This window comes from Pseudophryne corroboree, chromosome 3, assembly GCF_028390025.1.
Source record: "Pseudophryne corroboree isolate aPseCor3 chromosome 3, aPseCor3.hap2, whole genome shotgun sequence".
NCBI lineage: Eukaryota > Metazoa > Chordata > Amphibia > Anura > Myobatrachidae > Pseudophryne > Pseudophryne corroboree.
Genome location: NC_086446.1, coordinates 740,929,939 through 740,942,002, shown reverse-complemented (window position 1 = coordinate 740,942,002; position 12,064 = coordinate 740,929,939).

Below are 12,064 nucleotides of genomic sequence, written 5' to 3'. Positions count from 1 at the left end.
ATATATATATATATCCATGTAGAAACATTTGCACACTGCTGCAACGTATTATTACTGGTGCTCCCTTAAAGCTGTTCCAAATTGGTCCAGGAAAAACAAATTTCTGTGGAAAAGGGCACTCTTGAATATATAAAAACACATAGAATTTTATTTTCACCCATGTAAAGAAGTCCCATAGTATGGTGGCTCAGCATAAATTTCAAATAAACTTAAATACATCCATAATAGCAACTTTATATGCTCATGAAAATACTCATCATATCTGTAGAAAAAGGAAAGATGAATTGGTCACTTGATTGGTCCGTCGATCTCGGTCAGTAAATGACCGTTCAAGACCCCTGCATCGCATCACAGTCACCCTCCTTGGTCAAGAGCCATCTTGACATGAAGTATTTGCACCATCTTAAATAGTAAATCATTACTCACAAATTTCAAACAGCCGCGTTATACCACCGCCAGTCACACACCGGCGTGTGTCTCAGCCCAGTGCGCATGTGCTAATGATCCCACCAATCCGCTTGCAGTAGCGCCAAGCTGCTCACAGTAGCGCCCAGTCAACAGGAAGTCATCTGCGTTCCAAGACGCTCTCAACTCCCGTGCTGTGCGGTTCACAGCGCAAACGTTCGGATATGAGAACATCGGATATGTACTAATTAAGAAAACATCATTGGATTAACAGACTGCCTACATTATACTGTTTCCATATCTGATGTCTGTATTTTAATTATGTCAGCCATTTGTTATTCACTGTGATTCATTGTTGAACACTTTTATACAATTAAATTGGAGTTTTTTAAGTGAATTGTGGTCAAATCCTGAAAGATATAGCTTTAGACAGCTCCCTTAGACATCATCTTTCATATATATATATATATATATATATATATATATATATATATATAGGCATAGGCAACCATATTTAGAAATATTACTTTAAGTTTTATGCCATTGGTGACAGTGTGGGAGTCGCCCAGCTGCATACCTGGCATCCCGGTGCCGACGATGTGCACCACCTGAGGGAAGGGGTTAGAGCCGCGGCGACCAGCTCTTTCCTGCCTGTGCCACAGCAGCTCTGGTTAGTCAGTGCCTCGCGGGATTTGATGTCATTATCCCGGCAGGCACTGACTAACCAGAGCCGCTGCGGCACAGGCAGGAAAAAGCTGGTCGCTGCTGCTCTGGACCCCTTCCCTCACATGGTGCACATCGTCGGTGCTGACTGTAGGGAAGCTCCTCAGCGGCGCTGCTATTAAGAGGACAGCTGAGCCGCCGAAGAGTGAGTCTGGGGGACAGATTGTGGGGGCCCCTAATGTGTGGGGGCCCCAGGACGACCGCCCCTGTCGCCTCTCCTATAATCCGGCCATGATTATTATCCTTTTTTATATGGTGCCACAAGGGATCCGCAGCACCCAGAGTACATAAACAAATAAGCAAAACAAGAAAACGGTGACTTACAGATCAAGACAATATAGGACAAGTACAGGGCATATAGACATAGCTGCGTCAGCAGATGACAATGAAATAAGCATCAGAGTGACAGAAACTGAGGAATTTGGTGTCGTCGAAGGGAGTGTGGAATAGAAGATGGTTTAAGTAAGAAAAGGAAAAGCACGTGAGGGAAGAGGGGCCCTACTCACAAGAGCTTACATTCTAAAGGGGAGGGGCAGACAAACAGGGGTGACACAGATGGGGTAGACAGTGAGCGTGAAGGGTTAGGATGAGATTTGGCTGGGTTTGGTGAAGCAGTGGGTCTTGAGAGCCCGTTTAAAGTTTTGTAGAGAGTTGAGGGGGAGAGGAAAAGAATTCCAGAGAAAGGGAGCAGCATGTGAGAAATCTTGGAGATAGGAGTGGGAGGAAGTAATCAGAAGACAGGAGAGGCGGCGTGCATTAGCAGAGCGAAGAGGACGGGTGGGAGAGTAAAGGGAGATAAGGTCAGAGATGTAAATGGGAGAGGAGTGGGTGAGTGCTTTGTAAGTGAGTGTGAGAAGTTTGAATTGGATTCTGAAAGGGAAGGGGAGCCAGTGAAGGGTTTGTAGGAGAGGGGAGGTGGATGTAGTGCGTTTGGTGAGGAAGATAAGCCGGGCAGCAGCATTGAGGATAGATTGTAGTACAGAGAGGCATTTGTCAGGGAGGCCAGTTAGGAGGAGATTACAGTAGTCCAGTCTAGAGATGACCAGTGAGTGGATAAGAGTCTTAGTAGCATCCTGGGTGAGAAAGGGTCTGATCCTAAAAATATATTTTAGATGAAAATGGCAGGTATGTGAGAGGTGCTGAATGTGTGGTGTGAAGGAGAGGGAGGAGTCAAGGATTACTCCAAGACAGCGCACTTGGGGGCTAGAGGAGATAGTAGTGCCATCAATAGATAATGAGATTGTGGGAGGTGAGGTTATGCGAGATGGATAGGGCAGTGTGTTGTGCATACACACTGGCCTATCTGTCTTGACTGATGGCACGAACTGGGCAGGCAGTTACATGCGCCCGCCCAGTTGCACTGTCAGTCACCACAGACTGGTGCAGCATCTGTATAGGCAGTCAGCTGACCGCCCGTACATGCAGTACGATGCGCCAATATATCTATAGAAATATTGGTCATCGTGTGTGTTGCAGGGCCGACACGGTATCTCTGTGAACGACGGCGTTCACAGATATATATCGCTGGTACACACTGGCCGACGGACCAGTGATATATTGGGGGTAATTCCAAGTTGATCGCAGCAGGATTTTTGATAGCAACTGGGCAAAACCATATGCACTGCAGGGGAGGCAGATATAACATGTGCAGAGAGAGTTAGATTTGGGTGGGGTGTGTTCAATCTGCAATCTAATTTGCAGTGTCAAAATAAAGCAGCCAGTATTTACCCTGCACAGAAACAAAATAACCCACCCAAATCTAACTCTTTCTGCACATGTTATATCTGCCTCCCCTGCAGTGCACATGGTTTTGCCCAGTTGCTATCAAAAATCCTGCTGCGATCAACTTGGAATTACCCCCATTGACCTTTCAATAGAACGACCGATATATCGGCCAGTGTGTACTCAGATTTAGACATGTTAAGTATAAGAAAGCGCTGGGACATCCAGGAAGAGATAGTAGAGAGACAGTTGGAGATACGAGTGAGGAGAGAGGGGGAGAGGTCAGGGGACTAAACTATTTTTACTAAAATAATGTGAAAAGGGGTGTTTTCACATCCTTTTCACATTATTGCAGTATTACCTGAATGTATTAAAGGGCTTTTGGAGCAGTTTTCTCATTGGGGCTAATTCAGACCTGATCGCATGCTAGGTTGTTTCGCTGCGCTGCGATCAGGTCAGAACTGCTCATGTGTATGCACCGCAATGTGCAAGCGCGATGTGCGGGTAAAAAGCGGATCGTTGCTGTGCGATGGATTTAACAAAGAATCCATTCGCACAGCTGATCGCAAGGAGATTGACAGGAAGAAGGCGTTTGTGGGTGTCAACTGACCGTTTTCTGGGTGTGTTTGGGAAAATGCAGGCTTCTCCAGGCATTTGCAGAGTGTGTGTCTGACGTCAGTTCCGGGCCCGGACGGGCTGAAGTGATCGCATCGGCTGAGTAAGTCCTGGGCAACTCAGAAACTGCACAAAACTTTTGTGCACCGCTCGGCTGCATATGCGTTCACACACTTTCAAAGCAAAAATACACTCCCCTATAGGTGGCGACTATCTGATCGCAGCGCTGCAAAAAATAGCTAGAGAGTGATCAGGTCTGAATTAGCCCCATTGTTTTAATAATCAGATCGCATTTCCCATACATATAATGGAAAATGCGATCTGGACTACTTTACTAAAAAAAAAAAAAAAACACAGCAGTGAGCCCTGTGATAATTACGCCATCTTCAGACGGCATAATCACAGGGTTCACTGCGAATCCTGTACCCCTGCACAGCTTTCTTTGCAGAGAAAGATGTACAGGGACCTGTCCAGCTTGATCAGCTATCTGTATCCAATGGACACACAAGCTGATCACAGAGAAGAAGAAAATAGTTTAAAAAAAAAAACTTTCCTACCCAGGGATAGGTGATTTGTGCTCCGGTGAGGGCTGGCGGTCATCAGGGCTCACTGCTGCTCCTGTGACCCCAAGAGCAACACAACCTAACCTTACAGCACTGGAGGTCACAGCAACTTGGAGCCCCCAATGACTGGTAGCCCTCCAGGAGCACCAATCACTGATCCTTGCCTCTGGTGAGTATGATCAGCGATTGGGGGGATCGCAGTGCGTGTGGAGGGGGGGGGGGGGGAAATAGTGTCATGACGGGGGGGGTGCCTGGTGGCGGCATGCTCAGCACATAATCAGGGTATTGTTTACCAAAAATACCCCAATTTGGCTGCAGAGTGGCACTGAGGGGACAGAGTTTTCCACGCCATGTACTCAATTATCGATACAACAGACTTGAAGTGTAAAATGGGATATTTCTTACATGCAACAGTTTATATGCTCAAAGTGAAAGTTAGCTTGATGACTGCTATATGTCATTAACCTTACAAGACTATTATGCTACCTTGATGTTTTCATTCTCTTGTGTATATTTGTCCTGTTTCATCCATTGGCCGGAGCATGTTCCACTACCCTTGCTGTAATGTCTGATCACATGACTATCAATGTCACTATTTTGCTTCATGTTCACTGATGCTTTAACTGTACTATGATTTGAAAAAAGTAATACAAATATTTTACAAATAAAATAAAACAACTCACTTTCAAGACCAAGATAATAAAAAGTAAAACTGAAAACAAAATGACAAATATGTTGATGGTCTTCTGTGCACTTGTCATGTGTCACAATGTTGTGAGCTGACTTGCTAAAGATTAACTTGCCTGTGTGTCACCTGTGACCTTGTCAAGAGCACATGCCTCAGAGACCAAAGGCTCATTTTATCCTGACATAACCTCTCAACTGTGGATGGGACAGCCAGGTGATGCTTGTCACAGAAAAGGACACAAGGTGGCGCTTGTACCTCTTTTTAACATAGTGTATAATACATTACTTATGTGAAAAATACATCTATTCATACGTGGGAAGACAATGAATGGAAATTTTATAGCGTTCCATAAGCTTTTGCATTCTCAGCCTCACTCACCAATATGGGTAGTGTTATACATACTGAGAGATAACTGTATAATGGTGGAAATACACTGCACTGATTTAAAGTGTTGCATGTAATAAGGCAATGTATTATTGTATATAATTGCTAATGAGGTACTGGCACAGTGGCAAACACAGGATTTCTAAAGGGGGGTCTCCAAATGCAGTCCACAATCCCCCACTCTGCAGAACATTGTAGGTAGTGCGGTAGTCTGGGCGAGCGGTAGAAGAACCTAGTAACGACCCTGGATATTAATGTAAACATTGGTCTTTTTATACATTGGATACTGTATGGAATACAGTATTTATATTTGACACAACAAAGATGGTCTATGGTATTGGCTGTATCAAACATATTTAAATAATACATAAATGCACAAACATAATAGAACCAGTACTGCACTTCAAAGCACACATTCTCCCACCTCATGGTAAGGCTCCTGTCTCTTCTTCCTGGTAGTTACTCTCTGGTCCAGTGCACTGATTTAGGACTCAGATCCACACCCACAGCAAACTTGGTAGAAGAAGCTTCATGATGTGGTGGCAGCTTGCTATTGTTGTCATAATTTGAGCCACTTGCCAAGAGGAGGAGGGTTTCCGGGCAACTGGAAACACCCCTGCATTTGATTATGCAACAAGTCACAGTCAAACAGTGATGGCTGCTCGTAGCAAGCGTTTATGGGGTCTTTTTTTCCAGCAGATTTTATTTTATAAAAAAGTGGTGAATGAGAGTTTTATTAAGATAAACTTTAATTTTAACTTTTTATTTTATTTACTTATTTATACATTTTTGGTATAATGGGCAAACGCCTTGGGTACTCTGGTGAAAGATCGTTTGTGAGGATGTCATGTTGCCCAATTTGGCTTTCTATTCCAATTTAGAAGAAACAAGACAATTTTAAAATTAAATTCATACGTTGAACATCACCATCACAGACAATGGACAGTTTCACTGAAAGATAGTCAACTAGTGTATTGCTGTTTTGTTTTTTAAGTAATTTATTACTAAAAACAATATAAAATATGCTCACAATAGTGCATAGATATTTCAGAAGACATATGACATAGGGGCTGGTGAATGAGAACCGTCAAGCTGGGGAGTGTCTTAAAGAGGGGTGTGGCCTCCCACCTTTGACTAATTCCTTATATTGTGGTCACTAATGTTAATTGCAGTAGTTAATACACCTGTGCAGAGCATGGCTTCATATGTATCATGTTTTCAATAATTTATCTAGTTTTTATATTAAATAAATCTCATATTCTGAGTTTTATTCTCAAAGCACAAGTTTACTAATATTTATAATGTGAAATGCAATAAGATAAATGTATATACATATATATATATATACATATATATACATACATAGATGCGCGGGTATCCAATAATTATTCTACCATTAATTATGGACTGAAGGAGGGGGACACACTTTTGTCCTCGTGTGCAGCTGGTTTTCGATTCATGTTATAAAAGATATTTGCTCAATAGGAAAGTACTTTTTGTGAGTGAGAAAAATCCTTTTTTTTTTGTGCAGAGGAAGAATGACTGAAGATTTGAATAAAGGAAGGTAAAATAGTCACTAAGGGGTATATTCAATTGAAGTAAAAAACTGCCGTCTGTCGAAAAGACGGGAGTTTTCGACTTTTTAAGGTCGAATCCTGATTCGACCTATTCAATAGTTTCCTAAATTTTTCGATAAGTCGATGAATTTGGATCGGCAGAATAGCTGCCGATACACGTGTTTATGTCGAAAACGGGTCTTTTCGACCATCTCAGTCCGACATCAAAATGATGTCGGACTGAGATGCGGACCCAGAGGAGGCGAGGGGGGGGTGGGGGAGCTGCAGGGGACGGGGAGACAGCCGGCGGGCATACAGGGAGATCAGCGCTACAGTAGCGCTGCAGCTGGATGTCACTCAGCCGCCCGACCTCACGGCAGCTTCCACCCGGCTCCAGTACCCTGGGTGGAAGCTGCCGTGAGGTCGGGCGGCTGAGTGACATCCTGCTGCAGTGCTACTGTAGCGCTGATCTCCCTGTATGCCCGCCGGCTGTCTCCCCGCGGCTCGCCCCCCTTCTCCTCCTCTGCGTCCCATCTTAATTCGACTTGAAAAAGTCGAATTAAGATGGGATTGAATAGGAGTTGTCGGATCCATTCCGACAAATACATGTCGGAATGGATCCGACTTGAATTCAATATACCCCTAAGTCACCAATGTCCCTTTTTATACTATTGTCAAAAAAACAAATTAGTTGTCATGTTCATTTCTTACCAGTAGATGCCGCTGTTGGTCTTCATCTGGACACTACTGGCACTATTACTGGTTGCTACAAAAAAAAACACTCTCACTTTATAGAATATATAGTATTACAAATGAAGTAGCAGAAGGCTACAAGTCCAGTTAGATATATATAATTTGTCATGCAAAACCAGTAAAAATACAGTTGGCTTCTTGGATTCCATGCATTCTTTATAAACAATGACACAGATGGTTTAGCAGTAGAATGGTCTCAATGAGGCATGCACGCTGGTGGACTTCCACATTGCAGAGAAATGTAATACTCCAGTTATAACTGCAAACAAGTTCAACAGCTTTTTAACCCATGCTGTGATGGACCAGAGAGAAGCCCGGCTTTTAGTAATCCTACATCAATGCAGCTTCCGGTAAATGGGTTTTTCAGATTAGTGAAATAGGAGCAGTTTGTTTATCTAAACATGGTGGTGTTTATTTGGGGATGCAGAAAACGGCGGAGACGCCGCACTCTACTATAGATTGGCCCATCTATCCGCTATGTGCATGCATTAAAGTGTGCAACATGACACGTTTGTCTGCATAGGCTCTGCAATGAGATGAATGCAATACAGCAGAACTTAGCATGTATAAATGTCACCGTCCTCTTAGAGAGATTTCCAACTTTTGAGAATGTTTTTGTTTTTAGAATCCAGACGTCTGTCATTTTCAGCTGCTCCAATACCTGCATCGGCTCTGCCAAAGTGACACAGGATACTGCCGTGGACCCTACGCAATAGAACAAATGTAGGCTGACCATACTAGCCCTTTAAACTGGGACACTCATGAATTACACAGGTTCTGTGGCTGGCTGACTTCAAGCCTGCATTTCATCTGGTTTAAATCAGCCACAGAACCTGTGTAATTCATGAGTGTCCCAGTTTAAAGGGCTAGTATGGTCAGCCCAACAAATGATGGAGCACCAAGCGGAAGGCAGGTACAGAGTGCCTAGGCCTCTCCGAGGGCCCAGTAGGAGGCCCAGGACCCCCAGCTATACATTATATCTCTCTTGTACCATGGCTGACCGATCTATTGGCTGTCTTGCCCTTTATGGGTTCACACCACAGTAATATAAATGGGGAAGATTGGGCACTTAGGGAAGATCCAACATATTCTGATTAGGCCACATTATCTGATACGTCTGTTAGCAAGCCGATTTTACTAATGGTCGTTTTTCATCGATTTTTATTTACTGGAAATCAATTAAAATCGATCTAAATCGATGTTGTGTTTCAGGGGCAAAAACAGATGATTTTTTATACGAACTTCTAAATGTTATGGGCCCTACACACTGGGCGATATTACTGAAAGATATGAACAATCTCGTTCATTAATGAACGAGATACCGTTCATATCTTTCAGTGTGGAGGCACCAGCGATGAATGATGCCCGGCCCCGCGCACCTTCATCGTTGGTGCCCCGTCGCTTGTTCATGCAGGCCAATATGGACAATCTCGTCCATATTTGCATGCACTGCTATGGAGCTGGGTGACGGCGGTCGGGCAGTTCGGTGGCGGGTCGCGCAGTGTGTAGGGCCCATTAGTAAATGTGCGTTTTAGACCCTAAAACCCAACATCGATTTAAATTGATTATCATCGGTTTAAAATCAACGAAAAAAGACTATTAGTTATTATTCCACACTGTGTAGAGATACAAGTGCTAATAAATACATTAAAAAGACAGGATCAGTATGAATTGTCGACAGGTCACCATGTCTGCAGTGTAATGTCAGCCGCATAATACAGATGTGGTAGTAATGGGGGTAATTCCAAGTTGATCGCAGCAGGATTTTTGATAACAATTGGGCAAAACCATGTGCACTGCAGGGGAGGCAGATATAACATGTGTAGAGAGAGTAAGATTTGGGTGGGTTATTTTGTTTCTGTGCAGGGTAAATACTGGCTGCTTTATTTTTACACTGCAAATTAGATTGCAGATTGAACACACCCACCCAAATCTAACTCTCTCTGCACATGTTATATCTGCCTCCCCTGCAGTGCACATGGTTTTGCCCAATTGCTAACAAAAATCCTGCTGCGATCAACTTGGAATTACCCCCAATGTTTTTTAAAGTATTTTAACTTTAAGGGTATTACAATTTTAAACATGATGCTTTTCCATCATATGTAAAGTTATAAAGGCCTATTTATTAAATAATATTTGTGGAATATAAACAAAAGTTTGTGGGGGATACCTGCACATATTAAGGATCCTCAGAATGTACCATAGAAGGACTGCAGCAGATTTCTCCATTTCAGACAGCAGCCCCCATAGGTGTCTATGGGGGCTGTGAAGCTGTCATATTTAACAAGCTCTGGAATGTGAATTTAGGAGTTTGGCCCCAGCAGCTAAGGCTACATTTCGGAAAAATTACCAGGGAGTGTATTTACTAAGATTCGATTCTGAAAACCACTTTATGAATCTTCCAAAAACCGACTGAAATCGATTCCTTTTGAGTTCCTAAAAAAATATATAAAATCCCTTATTTACTATAAATCGATTTTTAATTCGATTCGATGTTGATCAATTTTTGGATTCAATTTTGAGTTGAATCGAACCTCAAATCTCCATTAAAATCCCCAGCAAAATCTAATGTAAAATGGAATAGAACTTCCTCATTGCTCCCTTTTGGTCCAAATGTATCACATGCACACTAATTAAATGGGAAGCTCTCTCTTTACACTCTTTATACATGAAAACATAACTGATGATTAAAATGTTGTGGTGTTTGACATTATACTTCAGTAATAGTGAATGTTTACAGTGTAACTGTTGACTTTTTCTATCTACCTCCCAAAAACAGAAGGTTTTTCCCTCTTGAAATGAAATCAGCACAGGTACTCATATCCTGGATTAGTTACAGCCAGGGGCGCCGACAGCTGTGCCAGGCCTAGGTACTCGGAAGGGGTGTGGCCAATGCAGGGAGGTCTGCCAGCCCCCCCTTCTCAGGAAATATTTGTAAAAATAGTTTCTGTATGGCCATGAAGCGGATACACATGCCAAACACGGGGGTGCTGGGTGAAGACTAATGGGCAGCAGGGATGGCAGCTGGTGGAGGGGTTGGACAGTGCGATTGCTCACATGTGCGAGGGGCACATCACGCAGGGAGAGAGAGTACCTTGTTTAAAAGGGGCTTTATCTGGCAATGTAAAAGGGGACTCTACCTGGCGCAATGTGTAGAAGGGGACTCTACCTGGTGTAATGTCTAAAAGGGGGCTGTACCTGGCAAATGTGTAAAAGGGGGCTCTACCTGTAGTAATGTGTAAAAGGGGACTCTACCTGGCATAATGTGTAAAAAGGGGCTGTACCTACCGTAATGTGTAAATGAGGGCTCTACCTGGCGTAATGTGTAAAAAGGGGCTGTACCTAACCGTAATGTGTAAATGAGGGCTCTACCTGGCGTAATGTGTAAAAAGGGGACTCTACTTGGCGTAATATGTAAAAGAAGCTCTATCTGGCATTGTGAAATCTATCTGGCTCTACCTGGCGCAGTGTGTAAAAGGGGCTCTACCTGGTGCAATGTGTAAAAGGGGGTCTATCTGCGCAATGTGTTAAAGGGGCTCTATCTGACATTGTAAAATGGGACTCTTCCTGGCGCAATCTGTAATAGGGGGCTCTATCTGTGCAGTGTGAAAAAGGTGCTCTATGTGGCGTTGTAAAATTGGACTCTATTTGGCTCAACGTGTAAAAAAGGGGGCTCTACCTGCGCAGTGTGTAAAAGGGGCTCTACCTGGTGCAGTGTGTAAAAGTGGCTCTGCCTGGCACAATGTGTAAAAGGGGGGCTCTACCTGCGCAATGTGTAAAAGGGGACTCTACCTGCGCAATGTATAATAGGGGGCTCTAATTGCGCAATGTGTAAAAGGGGCTTTATCTGGTGCAGTGTGTAAAAAGGGCTCTGCCTGGGACAATGTGTAAAAGGGGGGCTCTACCTGCGCAATGTGTAAAAAAGGACTCTACCTGCACAATGTGTAAAAGGGGATTCTACCTGTGCAATGTGTAAAAGGGGCTCCATCTGGCACAATGTGTAAAAGGGGCTCTATCTGGCGTTGTAAATTGGGACTCTACCTTGCGCAATGTGTAAAAGGGGCTTTATCTGGTATTGTAAAAGGGGACTCTACCTGGTGCAATGTGTAAAAAGGGGACTCTACCTGCACAATGTGTAAAAGGGGACTCTACCTGTGCAATGTGTAAAAGGGGCTCCATCTGGCACAATGTGTAAAAGGGGCTCTATCTGGCGTTGTAAATTGGGACTCTACCTTGCGCAATGTGTAAAAGGGGCTCTACCTGGCATAGTAAAAGGGGACTCTACCTGGAGTAATGTGTAAAAAGGGGCTCTTCCTAGAATAATGTGTGACAAGGGCTCTACCTGGAGTAATGTTTAAAAGGGGGTACTACCTGGTACAATATGTAAATGGGGCTCTATCTGGCACAATGTGTAAAAGGAGCTTTACTTGGCATTGTAAAAGGTGCTCTACCTGACACAATGTGTAAAAGGGGCTCTACCTTGCGCAATGTGTAAAAGGGGGCTGTACCTGGCGTAATGTATAGAAGGGTCTGTATCTTGTATAATGTGTGGTGTAATTTGAATAATGGAGGCTACTGTGCGGCGTAATATGAATTAGTATTATTTTGTGACCAACCCCTTCCCCGTGAATTCATGCCCCTATATTTTTGCTGCT